Genomic DNA, 19,343 nt, shown 5'->3' with positions numbered 1-19,343 from the left:
TTCCAAAACCTGTGGGATGCAGCAAAAGCAGTTCTAATTGAGAAGTTCATAGTTATACAAGACTACCTCAAGAAACAAGAAAAATCTCTGATAAAGCTTTTAAATGTACATTTAAGAAACTAGAAGAAAAAAAGAACAAACACCCAAAAATAGAAAGGGGGAAATAATAAAGATTAGAGTGGAAATAAGTGAAATAGATAGCAATCAATACATAAAATCATAGAATCGGTCAGTGAAACTAAGAGCTAGTTGTTTGAAAAGATAAACAAAGCTGATAAACTTTTAGCAAGACTCATCAAGAAAAAAAGGAAGAGGACTCAAAATCAGAAATAAGAGAATTTAAAACCAACTCCACAAAAAATACAAAGCTCTCTAACATCAATTTCAGGAAAATTTTCTGGATCTGTCTCCAGAGACAAGACAACAAAAGCAAAATAAATGAGAGGGACTTCATCAAGCTAAAAGATTGCAAAGCAAAGGAAATCCAAAACAAAAGGAAAGAAAACCTACCGAATGGGAAAAAATATTTGCAAATTACATGACTGATAAGGGTTAATATCAAACAATATTCAGTTCAGTCACTCAGTCATGTCCAACTCTTTGCAACCCCATGGACAGCATCTCAACCAGGCTTCCCTGATCATCACCAACACCCGGAGCTTGCTCAAACTCATATCCATTGAGTTGGTGATGCCATCCAACCATCTCATCCTTGGTCATCCCTTTCTCTTCCTGCCTTCAGTCTTTCCCAGCATCAAAGTCTTTTCCAAGGAGTCAGTTCTTTGCATCAGGTGGCCAAAGTATTGGAGTTTCAGCTTGAGCATCAGTCCTTCCAATGAATATTCAGGACTGACTTCCTTTACGATTGACTGGTTGGGTCTCCTTGCTGTCCAAGGGACTCTCCAGAGTCTTCTCCAACACTACAGTTCAAAAGCATTGATTCTTTGGCATTCAGCTTTCTTTATAGTCCAAATTTCACATCGATACATGACTACTGGATAAACCATAACTTTGACTAGATGGACCTTTGTTGACAAATTAATGTTGCTGCTTTTTATTATTATTATTAATTTATCTTTTATTGAAGGATAATTGCTAACAGAATTCTGCTGTTTTCTGTCAAACCTCAACATGAATCATCCATAGGTATACATATATCCTCTCCCTTTTGAAACCCCCTCCGATCTCTCTCCCCATCTCACCCCTCTAGGTTGATACAGAGCCACTGTTTGAGTTTTTAATATGCTGCCTAGGTTGATCATCACTTGTCTTCCAAGGAGTAAGCATCTTTTAATTTCATGTCTGCAGTCACCATCTGCAGTGATTTTGGAGCCCCCCAAAATAAAGTCTGTCACTGTTTCCATTGTTTCCCCAACTATTTGCCATGAAGTGATGGGACTGGATGCCATGATTGTCATTTTTTAAATGTTGAGTTTTAAGCCAGCTTTTTCACTCTCCTCTTTTCACTTTAATCAAGAGGCTTTTTAGTTCATCTTCATTTTCTGCCATAAGGGTGGTGTCATCTGTGTTTCTGAGGTTATTGATATTTCTCCCAGCAATCTTGATTCCAGCTTGTGCTTCATCCAGCCAGGCATTTAGCATGATGTCCTCTGCATGTAAGTTAAATAACCAGGGTGACAATATACAGCCTTGATACACTTCTTTCCCCATTTGCAACCAGTCTGTTGTTCCATGTTCCAATTCTAACTGTTGCTTCTTTACCTGCATACAGATTTCTCAAGAGGCAGGTCAGGTGGTCTGGTATTCCCATCTCTTGAAGAATTTTCCACAGTTTCTTGTGATCCACACCATCAAAGGCTTTGGTCTAATCAATAATGCAGAAGTAAATGTTTTTCTGGAATTCTCTTGCTTTTTCAATGATTCAGTGGATGTTGACCATTTGATCTCTGGTTCCTCTGCCTTTACTGAAACCAGGTTGAACATCTGGAATTCCATGGTTCATGTATTGCTGAAGCCTGGCTTGGAGAATTTTGAGCCTTATTGTGTGGACAGGGAGGCCTAGTGTTCTGTGATTCATGGGGTCACAAAGAGTTGGACACGACTGAGCGACTGAACTGAAGATGAGTGCAGTTGTAAGGTAGTTTGAACATTCTTTGGCATTGCCTTTCTTTGGGATTACAGTGAAAACTGATGTTTTCCAGTCCTGTGGTCTTGCTGAGTTTTCCAAATTTTCTGGCATGTTCAGTGTAGCACGTTAACAGCATCATCTTTTAGGACTTGAAATAGTTCAGCTGGAGTTCCGTCACCTCCACTAGCTTTGTTTGTAGTGATGTTTCCTAAGGCCCACTTGACAAATGACTCCAGGATATCTGGCTCTAGTGAATGATCACACTATTGTGGTTATCTGGGTCATGAAGATCTTTTCTGTATAGTTCTTCTGGGTATTCTTGCCACCTCTTCTTAAGATCTTCTCCTTCTGTTAGGTTCATACCATTTTTGTCACTTATGTGCCCATTTTTGCATGAAATGTTCCCTTGGTATCTCCAATTTTCTTGAAGAGATCTCTAGTGTTTCACTTTCTATTTTTTCCCTTTATTTCTTTGCACTCTTGCCATCTCCTGTTGAATACTTCTAATTTACCTTGATTCATGGACCTAACATTCCAGGTTCCTATGCAATATTGTTCTTTATAGCATCAGACTTTACTTCCATCACCTGTTTTGTCCACAACTGGGCATTGTTCTCACTTTGGCTCTGTCTCTTCATTCTTTCTGGACTGATTTCTCCACTCTTCTCCAGTAGCATATTGGGCACCTACTGACTTGGGGAGTTCATCTTTCAGTGTCCTGTCTTTTTGCCTTTTCTTACTGTTCATGGGGTTCTCAAGAATACTGAAGTGGTTTGCCATTCTTTCTCCAGTGGACAATGTTTCATTAGAACTCTCCACCATGACGTGTCCATCTTGGGTGGCCATAAACAACATGGCTCATAGTTTCATTGAGTTAGACAAGGCTGTGGTCCATGTGATCAGTTTGATTACTTTTCTGTGATTGTGATTTTCATTCTATCTGCTCTATGATGGATAAAGATGAGGCTTATGGAAGCTTCCTGTTGGGCAAGACTGACTTTGGGCGAAACTGGGTTGTTGGAGTCCAGCTCCAGCAGCCAGGGATTTAATCTGAAGGGAGGGATGGTGTCGGTGTGTAACAATGCAGCCTCTCAATTTCCTTGGACTATGCATTTATTTCAAGTTTAAGATTTTTAATACTTTTACAAAAGCATTAGGTCAGAGGTTTGACATTTTCAGTTTCCCCTCACCCAGATTTATTATCTCCATAAATCATTGTTGCCCTTCAAACAGAGTTTCTGCTTCAGCGATTCTCTCAGAATCAGTTTTACCATCTATTATCTACTTCCTCTTATGTGTCCTATAGTTAACTTGTGATTACATTGTAACTCATGCTACATTCTTCAGTTTATTTCTTACCTTTTTAAATCCTGTTTGCCCCTAACATCCTGAGCTCCTATCTCTTAAAAAGGCTTCTAGCTATTAGTATCTCTAAAATTCCTAACTCTATAATCCATAGTAAAATATGCTAACATTACAACATTCCTTAAATCTTTAACTTCTAACTATTTTATTTCTAAGTCCTCAATTCAGTAAACTCCTTTGCCATAAACATTTTCTTCACAAATAGGCTTCAGATAGCAGTCCCTCCCATGGCCTCAAGCTGCAGCCTATGTGCTCATCCTGAAACACTCTTTTGTAAAAGTCCTTAAACAGATGACTGATTAACTTCATGAATTATTCTCTGAGCACAGCTGCAGAAGGCTTTGTGCCTCCTCATGCTCCTCTCAGGAACAATAAGCACGTTAATATTCCTTTTCAGTCAGCTCAGCCAATGAGAGGAAAAAACAAATCAGAATCACAAGGCCTAACTCCTTCATCCTGGGTCCGTGCCTGCAGGACAAAGAGAAGGGGCTGGGGCTGTGCCGCCATTTTGTCAGTAATGCCTAACGCTGCTCCCGACACTGGGTCTTGTTCTAATGGGTGGAGCCATGCTCAGTCAATCTTTAAGCCAATTTTCTGTTGCTGGGGAGGGCTGTGTTCCCTCCTTTTTCCTAACCTGAGACCAAACTATGGTGGAGGTAACGAAGATTGTGGCGACCTCTTTCAAAAGATCCCATGCATGCGCTGCCACAGTCAGTGCCCCTGCCCCTGCAGCAGGCCACCACCAACCCACGTCTCTGCCAGAAATTCCTGGACACTCACAGGCAAGTCTGGATCAGTATCTTGTGGGCTCAGTGCTCCTTTCACCTAGGTCCTGGTGCACACAAGGTTTTGTTTATGCCCTCCAAGAGTCTGTTTCCCTAGTTCTGTGTAAGTTCTGTAATCAAATCCCACTGGCCTCCAAGGTCAAATTCCCTGGGGTTTTTAGTCCCTTTGTTAGATCACCTGGTTGGGAAATCTGTCGTAAGTCCCATAACTTTCTTCATGCAATTAAATATCAAAAAACATATAATCCGATTTTAAAATGGTCAATGGACCTAAATGGACATTTTTCCAAAGAAAAATACACAAGTATTCAGAAGGCAATGAAAAGATGCTTAACATCACTAATCATTGCTGCTGCTGCTGCTGCTAAGTCGCTTCAGTCATGTCCGACTCTGTGCGACCCCATAGATGGCAGCTCACCAAGCTCCTCCATCCCTGGGATTCTCCAGACAAGAACACTGGAATGGGTTGCCATTTCCTTCTCCAATGCATAAAAGTGAAAGTGAAGTTGCTCAGTCATATCTGATTATTCACAACCCCATGGACTGCAGCCCACCAGCTCCTCCATCTGTGTTTTTTTCCAAGCAAGAGTACTGGCATGGGGTGCCATCACCTTCTCCATCACTAGTCATTAGGGAACTGCAAATATAAACCACAATGAGATATCATCTTATACTTGTCAAATAGTTATTATTAAAAAGAAAACAAAAGAAATCAAGTTTTGGTGAAGATTTGGAGAAAAGGTTACCATCGTTCACTATTGGTAAAAATGTAAACAGTACAGCTACTATGTAAAACTACAGTCATTTCTCAAAAAGTTAAAAAGCAGAACCACATGATTTGGCAGTTTCACTTCTAGACATTTATCTGAGCAAAATAAATACACCAATCAAGAAGATATATTTACTCCAATGTGCAACATTATTTACAATAGCCAAAATGTTATTTCACTGTTAGTTGAGTGGATAAAAAATATATGGTGTAATAACATTCCATACACAATGGAATTCTACTCAGCCAGAAATATAATGAAAATTTGCCATTGCAACAAAAAAGAGAGACCTAGTGGGTATTATGCTAAGTGAAATAATTCATATCAAATGTGGCACGATTTCACTTTATGTAGTATCTAAAAGCAAAACAAACTAACAAAAACAAATAGATTCATGGATATAAGGAACAAACTAGTGGTTGCTGGAGAGAATGATGTGTGGGAAGGAGCAATGAAATAGGTGAGGAAGATTAAGAGGTATAAACAAAATTAAGAGATACAAACTTTATCAACTTCCAGTTATAAAAATAATGAGTAATGGGAATATAATGCTCAACATAGGGAATCCAGGAGATAATATTGTTATAACTTTATATGATGACAGATAGTAGCTAGATGTATCATGCTGATCATTCTGTAATGTACAAAAGATATCAAATAGCTGTTATATACTTTAATGAAATAAGTCGATTATATTTCAATATTTCTCTAATACATTAGAAGTGTTAGAGAAACTGAACAAATCCTAGAGGCCAAGTTTCATCAGTTTTATTCTTTGCACTACTTGGTATCATGGTTATTCTCAAAGAGTGGAACATTCTATTTAATAAAGAGTTTAAATTGATGTTTGCCTCTCTTAGCAAAAGTGGATGTCTGAATTTGTTTATAGGCCATGCAGTCATAGATTTAAATACAATTTTTAACATTGTCTGTCTAGTGTTTTTTGAGGTATAGTTTTTACTGGACCATGGCCCCTTACCAGAAAGTCTTCCTTGTTCTATTATGACTACCAAGAGCTGAAGTTACAAAGGTCTCCCCAAGCTCTAAGAAACTGCAAAGTAAAATCACCCTCTATCTCTTTTTTGAAGATTTCCAAAACAGAAGTCTTGCCTTTCTCTCCAATTTTCACTTTGAAAATCCTGTATGAAAATGTAAGAGTAGTAGGGAAGTGACTGGAATAAACTTCTCTCAATTCACTGCTAAGTTTGGGGGGAAAAGACAACATTTCATCATGAGACATTTGATTTTTGAAAAAATCATAGCTAAAATTAGAAAATAAGTTGTTGAAATTGAACTCTACTATATGTTGTTCCTTGAAATGCCCCCAACTTGACAAAATTATACCAATAAAAGAATAATAAATATATTATTCATTTCTCAGCAATTTAGGCTGTACAGTTAGAAAAAGTGATATTTCTAAAGCTTACTTCATTACTATTAATAATTAGTTACTATTACTGTTAATAATTACTATTGACAACTATAGATTGGGGGCAGGAGGAGAAGGGGACGACCGAGGATGAGACGGCTGGATGGCATCACTGACTCGATGGACGTGAGTCAGAGTGAACTCCGGGAGTTGGTGATGGACAGGGAGGCCTGGTGTGCTGCAATTCATGGGGTCGCAAAGAGTCAGACATGACTGAGCGACTGAACTGAACTGATAGACAACTATTGTAAACTTTTTATAATACATAAATATAGTTTATAATAAAAATAAAACAGCTATTATAAAATAACTATTACACAACTATTATAAAAGTGCTTTTTTTATAAAGTAGGGTGAATAATACTTTCTCTGTCATAGGAGATTAGGAATTAAATATACCTAATTAATTAAAACTGTGTGTAAAGCATACTGTTTGTTTGATACAGGGTAACCACTTAACAAATGTTAGTTATCACATACATTTTAGAGAAGAATATTTTATATTTATCTACATTAAATGTGTTTTAGTATAACTTTTCTTTAAAAAAAATATATAGAGCAAGGTTGTCAATTGTTTAATCTGAGATTGCTGATGTGCTCAGTTGTGACTGACTCTTTGCAACCCCATGGACTGTAGCTTGCCAGGTTCCTCTGTCCATGGAATTTTCCAGGCAAGAATACTGGAGTGGGTTTCCTTCTCCAAATTTCCTTCTCCAAATCTGAGGTTATGCCCTTTCTATTACCTTGCTGCTCATATATTCCCTCTTGTGTTAAATGACAGTGATAGCATTACTTAGTGGTAGTCATTTTTATTCTTATATCCTTATCTGACTAAAATAAAGGTAAAAGGAGAAATAAGAGAAAGGCAGGGTTGCTAATAATATGATGTCCTAGAAGTTACGTAAAGAATAAGTTTCAAAAGATAAAAATAATTGAAAGCATCAAGGGCTGTGTGGAGAGGTTAGAGGATAAAAATTTAGGAAAAGATTAGTTTTATCAATTTATTTTTCTAAAATTATTTTCAGAATTTTGCACAATTAAACTCAGTTTCTCCTCTGTTAACTGAAAAGTCTGATATAATAAAGTTGGACAGAAACAAATTAAGCATTTTCACCTAAACTTTTATAGATGGTTTTTGTGTGGATCCATTAGAATTTAGTGGGGAGGGGAAATTATATGCATAGCTTGCATTTCCTAATTAAACAATGCCTTCATTAAGGCCATCATGGTTTATCAGTCAGATTAATTACAACAGCTGCTGTCCCTTCATATTGCCAGATGTTGTAGGTTCTCCATAGACTTAATGGATCATGGATGCAATAAGTAACAAAATATATCATTAAATAGACATAATATTCTATATTTTTGTGTTAATAGATACTTTATTATATATAGGTGATTACTTATGTGCAAAAACAGTTTTGTATAGTCCTAGGGTATATGTACTTTCATGGAATTTAGTTAGCTCTTAAATTATGTAAAATTCTTTACATTTTTTTGAAGTTAAAAAAAAAATGTCATTTAACCCATAGTCAACTATTTACATGTGATGCTTTAGTTTTTGTTTTTCTATATTCATTACTATCATTTAAGTATTCAACAAATTAAATTTAGCACATAAAATTCTAATGTAATCTCTTTGGGGAAATACCACAATGAATAAGAGATGGTTCACTTCAGTTCAGTTGCTCAGTTGTGTCCGACTCTTTACGACCCCATGAATTGCAGCACACCAGGCCTCCCTGTCCATCACCATCTCCCGAAGTTCACCCAAACCCACGTCCATCAAGTCAGTGATGCCATCCAGCCATCTCATCCTCTGTCGTCCCCTTCTCCTCCTGCCCCCAATCCCTCCCAGCATCAGAGTCTCTTTCCCAATGAGTCAACTCTTCACATGAGGTGGCCAAAGTACTGGAGTTTCAGCTTTAGCATCATTCCTCCCAAAGAACATCCAGGCCTGATCTCCTTTAGAATGGACTGGTTGGATCTCCTTTCAGTCTGTGGGACTCTCAAGAGTCTTCTCCAACACCACAGTTCAAAAGCATCAATTCTTCAGCGCTCAGCTTTCTTCACAGTCCAACTCTCACATCCATACATGACTACTGGAAAAACCATAGCCTTGACTAGATGGTTAGTGATCTTTAAAAGCATTTATTAGGATGAAGTCATGACAAATTAGAGGAGTCAAAGTAAAATTATTGGAGTATGCTTGGGATCCCCATAAATTCAATATGTATAAGCTTGGTCCAAAAAATGTGGACATGAAAATGACAGCAGTAGCAAAAACTTATTACATTTACTTTTATTGTGACCACATTGTATTCAAAGGAAGGTCATATATATTTATATTCTTAAAGAAGATTTAATACAATATCCTTACAGCATTTCCAAAGCTACAGGCTACAGTCAGCCTTGGTACTTTGGTCAGAACTTGATTTACTATGATGACCTCCTTTATCACTTTCCTGAAATGGTGGTAGTTCTCTACATCAGTAAAGGTCATTTCAGAATTTCATTCTGCTTCTTTATGTTGAGAGTGATGTCTGAATTTTGTCTTTTCAATATTAGTTTTGTCTTTTGTCAATTTCGTTAGCAGAAATACTTCCTAGTTGTAATAAACTAACTTAAGATATTCTCTTTCACTTCAGTTCAGTCTCTCAGTCGTGTCTGACTCTTTGTGACCCCATGAATCACAGCACGCCAGGCCTCCCTGTCCAACACTAGCTTCTGGAGTTCACTCAGACTCACTTCCATTGAGTCAGTGATGCCATCCAGCCATCTCATCCTCTTTCATCCCCTTCTCCCCCTAATCCCTCCCAGCATCAGAGTCTTTTCCAGTGAGTCAACTCTTCACATGAGGTGGCCAAACTATTGGAGTTTCAGCTTTAACATCATTTCTTCCAAAGAACACCCAGGACTGATCTCCTTTACGATGGACTGGTTGGATCTCCTTGCAGTCCAAGGGACTCTCAAGAGTCTTCTCCAACACCACAGTTCAAACGCATCAATTCTTTGGTGCTCAGCCTTCTTCACAGTCCAACTCTCACATCCATACATGACTACTGGAAAAAAAACATAGCCTTGATTAGACGGACCTTAGTTGGCAAAGTAATATCTCTGCTTTTGAATATGCTGTCTATGTTGGTCATAACTTCTCTTCCAAGGAGTAAGCATCTTTTAATTTCATGGCTGCAGTCACCATCTGCAGTGTTTTGGAGCCCCCAAAAATAAAGTCTGACACTGTTTCCACTGTTTCCCCGTCTATTTCCCATGAAGTGATGGGACCGGATGCCATGATCTTCATTTTCTGAGTGTTGAACTTTAAGCCAACTTTTTCACTCTCCTCTTTCACTTTCATCAAGAGGCTTTTTAGCTCCTCTTCACTTTCTGCCATAAGGGTGGTGTCATCTGCATATCTGAAGTTATTGACATTTCTCCCAGCAATCGATTCCAGCTTGTGTTTCTTCCAGTCCAGCGTTTCTCATGATGTACTCTGAATAGAAGTTAAATAAGCAGGGTGACAATGTACAGCCTTGACATACTCCTTTTCCTATTTGGAACCAGTCTGTTATTCCATGTCCAGTTCTAACTGTTGCTACCTGACCTGTATATAGGTTTCTCAAGAGGGAGGTTAGGTGGTCTGGTATGCCCATCTCTCTCAGAATTTTCCACAGGTTATTGTGATCCACACAGTCAAAGGCTTTGGCATAGTCAATAGAGCAGAAATAGATGTTTTTCTGGAACTCTCTTGCTTTTTCCATGATCCAGTGGATGTTGGCTATTTGACCTCTGGTTCCTCTGCCTCTTCTAAAACCAGCTTGAACATCAGGAAGTTCATGGTTCACATATTGCTGAAGTCTGACTTGGAGAATTTTGAGCATTGCTTTACTAGCATGTGAGCTGAGTGCAGTTGTGCGGTAGTTTGAGCATTCTTTGGCATTGCCTTTCTTTGGGATTGGAATGAAAACTGACCTTTTCCTGTCCTGTGGCCACTGCTGAGTTTTCCAAATTTGCTGGCATATTGAGTGCAGCACTTTCACAGCATCGTCTTTCTGGATTTTAAGTAGCTCAACTGGAATTCCATCCCCTCCACTAGCTTTGTTTGTAGTGATGCTTTCTAAGGCCCACTTGACTTCACATTCCAGGATGTCTGGCTCTAGATGAGTGATCACACCATTGCAATTATCTGGGTCGTGAAGATCTTTTTTGTACAGTTCTTCTGTGTATTCTCTTTATCACATATCAATTGTTATACCAACACTAAATAATTTAGGCATTAATCATAAGATGAATTGGGATGGTTCTTTGAATGTTCGTGTAAAGATGGGCTCAATAAACACAGAAATGGTATGGACCTTACAGAAGCAAAGATATTAAGAGGAGGTGTCAAGAATGCACAGAGGAACTTTACAAAAAAGATCTTCATGACCCAGATAATCATGATGGTGTGATCACTCACCTAGAGCCAGACATCCTGGAATGTGAAGTCAAGTAGGTCTTAGGAAGTATCACTACAAACAAAGCTAATGGAAGTGATGGAATTGAGCTATTTCAAATCCTAAAAGATGATGCTGTGAAAGTGCTGCACTCAATATGTCAGCACATTTGGAAAACTCAGCAGTGGCCACAGGACTGGAAAAGATCAGTCTTCATTCCAATCCCAAAGAAAGGCAATGCCAAAGAATGATCAAACTACTGCACAATTGCACTCATCTCACACACTAGTAAAGTAATGCTCAAAATTCTTCAAGCCAGGCTTCAGCAATACATGAACCATGCACTTCCTTATGTTCAAGCTGGTTTTAGAAATGGCAAAGGAATCAGAGATCAAATTGCCGACATCCACTGGATCATTGGAAAAACAAGAGAGTTCCAGAAAAACATCCATTTCTGCTTTATTGATATGCCAAAGCCTTTGACTGTGTGGATCACAATAAACTGTGGAAAATTCTGAGAGAGATTGGCATACCAGACCACCTGACCTGTCTCCTGAGAAGTCTGTATGCAGGTCAAGAAGCAACAGTTAGGACTGGACATGGAACCAAAAACTGGTTCCAAATAGGAAAAGCAGTACGTCAAGGCTGTATATTGTCACCCTGCCTATTTAACTTATATACAGAGCACATCATGAGAAATGCTGGGCTGCGTGAAACACAAGCTGGAATCAAGATTGCCGGGAGAAATATCAATAACCTCAGATATGCAGATGACTCCACCCTTATGTCAGAAAGTGAAAAAGAACTAAGGAGCCTCCTGAAAGTGAAAGAGGAGAGTGAAAATGTTGGCTTAATGCTCAACATTAAGAAAACTAAGATCATGGCATCCAATCCCATCACTTCATGGCAAATATATCAGGAAACAGTGGAAACAGTGGCTGACTTTATTTTTATGGGCTTCAAAATCACTGTAGATGGTGATTGCAGCCATGAAATTAAAAGACGTTTACTCCTTGGAAGGAAAATTATGAGCAACCTAGACAGCATATTAAAAAGTAGAGACATTACTTTCCCAACATAGGTCTGTATAGTCAAGGCTATGGTTTTTCCAGTGGTCATGCATGGATGTGAGAGTTGAACTTGAAAGAAAGCTGAGCACCGAAGAATTGATGCGTTTGAACTGTGGTGTTGGAGAAGACTCTTGAGAGTCCATTGGACTGCAAGGAGGTCCAACCAGTCCATCCTAAAGGAGATCAGTCCTGGGTGTTCATTTAAGGACTGATGCTGAAGCTGAAACTCCAATACTTTGGCCACCTCATGCGAAGAGTTGACTCATTGGAAAAGTCCCTGATGCTGTGAGTGGTTGGAGGCAGGAGGAGAAGGGGATGGAAGAGTATGAAATGGCTGGATAGCATCACCGACTTGATGGACATGAGTTTGGGTGAACTCCGGGAGTTGATGGTGGACAGGGAGGCTTGGTGTGCTGTGATTCATGGGGTCGCAACGAGTCCGACATAACTGAGTGAGTGAATTGAACTGAACTGAACAGCTATGTCAGCCAGCTAGGAAGTAAATCTTTCAGTCTAACCTGAGATGACCACAGCCCTGACTGAGACCATGTCTACCAGCTCAAGAGAGAATCTGAGCCAGATTTGTCCAGCTAAACCACTCTTGGATTTCCACAGAAACTATGAGATAAGAAATGGCTGTTGTTTTAAGCCACTACATTTGTTGTAATTTATATAGATAACTATTATGTTGATAAAATCAAATGATAAGGAGGACAACTTTTTGTGTCACAGATTTATGGTTATTCTTTAATAATGTGGCTCTCAATAAATATGCTTTCTTAAATCAGAAGTTAACTTTTATTTCTTAGATAAAAGTGCCTTTGGAAAGCAAGTTTTGTTATTGGATGATGACTATATGGATAAACATGCTTTAACTGTTTACTTTATAGTGGAATAGATTGATCAACAATGTTGTGTTAGTTTCAGGTATACAGCAAAGTGATTCAATTATACATATACATGTGTCTATACTTGTTCAAATTATTTTCCTATTTAGGTTGTTAATTAGTATTGATTAGAATTCCTTGTGCTATACACCAGGTCATTGTTGGTTATTCATTTTAAATATAGCAGTGTGTACATGTCAATCCCAAATTCCTAACTATCCACCCCAACCCTTCCTCACTTGTAACCATAAATTCATTCTCTAAGTGTTGTCTCTTTATGCTTTAATGATATAGTTATTATTCTGTTATGTTTCATTGAGACAGAATTTTTAAAATAGCATTTAGCTTATCTTTAGTTGATAGCCAGTATTTAATTAATATTGAATGCAAATGACTGTTTCTTGACATTTGTAGAAAATCACATCTAACTTACAGAAGTGCCTCCTGAATTATAGGTGCCCCCTGAATTTGAATTTGCCCCCCTATTCAAGATATATATATATGTGTGTGTGTATGTATATATATGTATGTATCTACATAATCCATTATCTTATTTTGATTCAAATGTTAGCCTATTTGTTAAGTGTTCAATAATTATCAAAGAAAACTGAAAACTATATTGAGGTGCGGGATATTTAAGTACAAATTTCCTGTCAACTGTGACTTGACGTAGGTCTTTGTTATAAACCAGTGGGACATAATTTTAATTAAATTTAAGTGCTTTTTTCTACATATGAGTCATGGGAAAAAACTAATTTGAGGTCATTTTTATTGGAAAGAAAGAAACACTAAGACTTATAGAAATTAGTAGCCCACAGTTACCTGAATGAACAAATACACCAAACTAGTAAATTATACCTTAATGAAATTTAAGAATATAAGTTTATGGACAATGAATTAGAATTATTAGTTACTAAATATTTAGATAGGGATATTAAGGAACTTTTCAAACTTTTAATTTTAAAAGATCACACAAGATAAATATCAATGAAATACCAATCCAGTAATCAATTGAAAACTAATGCCTTTAAACAAAAATATCAATTGCTTTCATTTACTAATTTGTTCTTTCTTGTCTTTTTGATAATAGTCATTCTAACAGGTATTTGTATTTCATTGATAGTTAATGATGTTAGAATCTTTTCATGTGTCTGTTGGCCATCTGTATGTGTCCTTTGGACAAATACTATTTAGATCCTCTGCCCATTATTTAATTGGATTATGTTAGTTTTTTTTTTTTCCTGTTTACTTGTATGAGTTCTTTCTGTATTTTAAATATTAACTCCTTATCAGATAAATGACTTGTAAATATTTTCTCTGATTTAGTAGGTTGTCTTTTCATTTTGTTGATTGTTTCCTTTACAGTTCAGAAGCTTTTTTTAAAGAAGTCCCACTTGTTTGTTTTCATTTTTGTGTCCTTTGCTTTTAGGCTCAAATCCAAAAATCCATCAACCACCATCAGTGGCAAGTTGCCTATAGTCTATGTTTTTATTCTAAGAGTTTTATGGTTTCAGGTGTTATGTTAAAATGTTTAACACATTTTAAGTTAATTTTTATGTACAGTTTAAGATAGTGATCCATTTTCTTTCTTCTGCATGTAGCTATCCTTTGTCACTTTTATAATCTACTTTGTATCTTAGAATTATATGATGATCTTATCCCAAAATTCTTCTTAGTTAGGGATTTTTTATTTTTTCTTTAGTAAAACTCTGCTTAGAGTCAGGATTCAATGTTTAGTTGTTGAATTGGACTATTGGATTTAGATAGTAAAATTCCACATTAAAATTAATCTTTTGAGAATTGTAGAATTTTCACTTTGTCTAACAGATTGTCAATCCATATTCCTATGACAAACTGCTTGATTCAGAAGGGTTCTTACTTAAACTAGATTAGTCAATAAAAGTGATTGTTCTTTACACATGACATTTGTATAAATTACTCTCCTCTGCAACAGTTATTTAACTAAAAATAGCATTACTGTGTACTTACCAGGCAGTATGGCTTCAGATAAGCTCAAAAAAATAAGGTGAAAATAAATCCTTTCTAGTATTTACCAGGCTAAAATCTAAATTAGTTCCATTTTAGGTGTGTAAGGATTAAAAGAGATTGTTTCTGTTGAAAAAGCCAAAAGAGAACTTGAGATACAAGGGATATTTTGAAAATGTGTGAAGGCAACAAAGGAAATGTTATGAGGAATTTTTTTTCTCTACTTTATCTGTAGGTATGTTAATAAAATGGAAATTAATTTAATCTTGAGAAAATGGAAATATTTACAGTTGAAGCAGTGACAAGTAAACTAATAGACATGACGATTCTCAGGTTGAGAAATATATCACATTTCTCTATAAGGTAATCTCTAGACCAGCCTGATAGGCTACCTCATTCTAAATTATTAAATTGTGGTTAATAACCTTTCTCAGGAGGTCTGTTTAATTTTTTTTTTTTTTTTTTTGGTGAATTGGGAACTGACATTTTGACAGATAGTGAGTATTGACATATTTGTGGTCAGATCAGAATTTGGCACTGCTATTACCTCATGTTTATTTTTAAATTTATAATATTAATTTGAGTTTCCATAGAGGTGGAAAAGATACCTGTTGAAGAGAAACTATATTAAGGCCCCATGCCTATCTATTCAAAACTTAGGCTATTTCAGTTAAAAAAAAAAAATTCCAACATTTCCTATTAATCAGCCATACTGTGGGAAAAAAAAAAAAAAAAAACTGCAGTTTTTGAGAGAGAATTCTTAGAAAAAAGGTCCATGCTATGAATGCTTGTAGTGTATTTCACTACGATTTCCTCGTTCTCCTCGGAACCAAACAAAATAATAAGAACAATTTAAAAATCAGTAATCTAAATTTTGCAAATTTTATATTTAAAAGTTAAAAAACAACTGAGACTGGCCAAGCCCTAGTATGAAAAGTAGTGGAGAATAAGGGTTCCTGGAGCAGCAAAGTTTAGAGAATTATCCCAGAGTGCTTTCCCTTGTTATGAAAGAGTTACTCTGGAGAGCTATATTTATAACAACCATACCTAGAACTGAGATGAGCAAGAATGAGATGGAGAAGCAGCAGAATGTAGAGGAGAGGTGTAGGTACAAAAACCAACTAAGAAAGGGAATGAGGGATTACTAGATTAATAGATATAATATAGGTAACATCTCTGAGGCTTGCTAAGCTTTAACAAGTCATAAATACAGACATTCTTATTTTAAAGTCTGCAAAAGCTAATGACCATATCCTGGTCCCTCGTGTCTGGGGGGAAGGGATAAGTTTTTCAGGCCAAATCTCTGCTGGATTGACTCCTGACACAAAAAGTCACCTCTTGACACTGGAAGCAGTCAAGATCAGTTTATGGATATATGCTGGAGTCAAGAGTGGTGGATATCAATCTGGAAGGGAACATGAATAATCACATATATCCTGCAAGCCATACAACACCAAAGAAAGCGAAGGGGTTCATAGCAAAAGAGTATAAGAAAACTGAAGGAGATTTCCTAAAACTGAAGGACACCTTAGCCGAAGACTGACTATTACGGAAGTAAGGGATTCAGGCCCTGAAAGAGGAGTGACTGATTGCTACCAGGCAGTGACCATGGGAGGCCTGAAAGATTGTTTGCCAGAATGGTCTCAATTTTCCACACCTCCCTGTATCCTCACCCTTTGTAACAGAACTCTGTAGCTCCATCTCTTTAAATAAAGGAATCTACAAACCCACCTCTTGCCTCATGCCTCATGGTTTGTTTTGATCAGGAGAGTGGTAGAAGTGACATTGTGCCAGTTTTAAGTGTAGATCTCAAAAGACACTTGTACGTACAAGGCTGTGTTAACTGCTAGAAGAGGAGAAACCACTTAAAGCAGTGATGAGTCACTCTTACTGAAGCCATCCTGAATCAGCCAGCTCTAGTCAACTCACAAGCTACAGTCAGTCCTGACTCAAATCAACAGAACTGCTTAGCCACCTCTTCAGTTCATGAGAAGAGTAATCAGGTAGGTTTGTTTTTTTTTCTTTAAGCTACCATGTTGGGGTTGTTGATTATCCAGCAATAGCTAATGATATAGGAGATTTGAACATTCGAGATAGAAAGGAATGGAGGAAGGAAGGAAGGGGTGGAACAGCCAAGGTGATTCCTATTTATTTAATCAGTACATCTTAGAGGGTTTTATTTTCCCCCGCCCCACCCCCACCCAGTGATTGAGTGCTGCTACAAAGAAGGATTTAAGCTAATCATCTCATCATTGAGATAATAATTAATTTACAAACTAGTGTCATCATGCCTATTGGGGCTGGCAAACACAACTTCAATCTCCAAATTACTAAGCATTTTTACAACTGATATCTCATCTTTCCTTTACCAATTATGGAATGTGTTTAGGAAATTTAACAGGCTTCATTAGAATAAAGCAGTCTGTAGTGACAGAGTTTGTCCAGCATTCCTGTTTCATGAACCCAAATTCTGATGGTGCAAAGGAAAACAAAAAAACTGGTACATGACGTATCTCAAATTCTTATTATCCTAAAAATTTCTAAAGAGTGGTAATAGCATTTTATACATCTATGCCATCTTCATCCAGTCTTCATGGTTTACTTGTAACTGGGGATATTGTTTAAACTTTGTGCTTTAGTCCCTCAACTATCAAATGTAAATGTTTTCATTGTAAATGACTTATTGTCAGAATTAAATAATGTAATACATGTAGAGAAATTTGATCAATGTCTGGCATATTGTCAGCATTAAGTAAATGTCATGGAATAGTAGTTGTATAAAATAATCAAAGGTTGTCACAGATAACTAAACATTAGCTTAAACTGATAAATACCAAGCTAAATATTTCCCCTTTAATCGTGTTAACCTGAACTTGTTCTGCTGTGTTAGACTAAGGGGGCATTTTTTCAAACATGGCTGCTAAATTCTTTAAAGGTTTTGACTAAAAAGAAGCCTACTCATTCTCTTAATGCTTTTAATCTTTGATTTAATGATTAAGATTTTATGATGACTCTACCATTGAGAAGTGAATGAAAACAGAGTTTGTCTTTCTTATTTCAGAGTACATAAATATATGTAGTGAATAGAACCTTACCTACAGACATAATTGGTACTTTTCATTCTGAAATAGAGGTTTAAAAACCAAATATGAGAGATAATCTTAGAAAGAAATTATAAGTATAGATTGTGTCATCAAAGTGCCAAAACAAATCAGACAATTCAATAAAAGTTTCCATCTTGTAAGCATCATTCCAGATTGTTGTCAAGTATTAGGATGGGGATTTTCACTGATAGGGCTACCTTTTAAATTAATTTACCAGGTTTTTGGCATTGCAGATACATCATCATGATCACCCACCTACTATATACAGACTTTGGCAAAGTTAGGGTCACACTCCTCAGAGAAAATGAAATTAGCTATTGCTGTATCTTAAATTAGGAATTAAAAAATAATCTCCTGTGGTTCATCAATGGCAGTTAAAGAAATCATTCTATCAGTGATAAAAAAAAAACTCTTTTCTATTAGAAAAACATGATTTTATTTATATTCAGAAGGTATAAAGTAGGCTCAGACTCTTCAGATATTTTGAAATAATTTTCATGTAATTTATGTCAGATTTTAAAATTTGAATAATATTTTGTTTCAAATTAGAGCGTAAGAAAAACAGTACTGGATAAATCATTATAGAAATTTAAACAAATGTATGCCTGATAACACTCTGAGAGGCATTCACCCAGTCCCTTAGTCCTAAGGCTTCTACTCTATCCTATGTGTATGCTAAGTTACTTCAGTCATATCCGACCCTTGTGACCTCCTGAACTGTAGCTCACCTGGCTTCTCTGTCCATGGGATTCTCCAGGCAAGAATACTGAAGTGGATTGCCATTTCCTTCTCCAGGCTATCTTATGTAACTATTACTATATTAATTTTTTGAACAATAACTATTTATAACATGTAAGCAAATGAGGGAAAGAGGGACATATTTTTACCAAGCAGCCAGACCCTGCCTTCTCTGTGTGTATTTTTAGAAACACTCTGGGTGTTCTTCAGCCCATGGCCATGCTTTTCCTTCTCTCCCTCTGCAGGAAGGCATACTTCAGTACAACAGGACTTCCCATCTATGGTATTATGGCTGTAGCTGTTGGCATCATCCTGTACTAAGGACTCTTAGCAGCACCCCCAACCACTACCCACTAGATGCCAGTAACTACACTCCCTCAATCCAGTTGTGTCAATAAAAAGTATCTCCAGACATTGCCAAGTGTCCTCTAGGAGGTCAAAAAGTCTCACCAGTTGAGAACAACTCTACTATAGTCAATCAGAATAATCTACCACCCTAATTTTTACCACACCCATTCCCCCAACACACCAACTTTCATGGTATGCACAGTTCTGAGTCTGTTGTGATTATCCCCATTCAATTAGCCACATCCAAGCAAATGAATTCTGAAAGAAGCAATATTAAAAGGTAGATGTTGCTGCTGCTGCTTCTGCTAAGTCACTTCAGTTGTGTCCAACTCTGTG

Source organism: Capra hircus, chromosome 6 (assembly GCF_001704415.2).
Source record: "Capra hircus breed San Clemente chromosome 6, ASM170441v1, whole genome shotgun sequence".
NCBI classification, from domain to species: Eukaryota; Metazoa; Chordata; class Mammalia; order Artiodactyla; family Bovidae; genus Capra; species Capra hircus.
Note: the sequence above shows the minus strand (reverse complement) of the source record.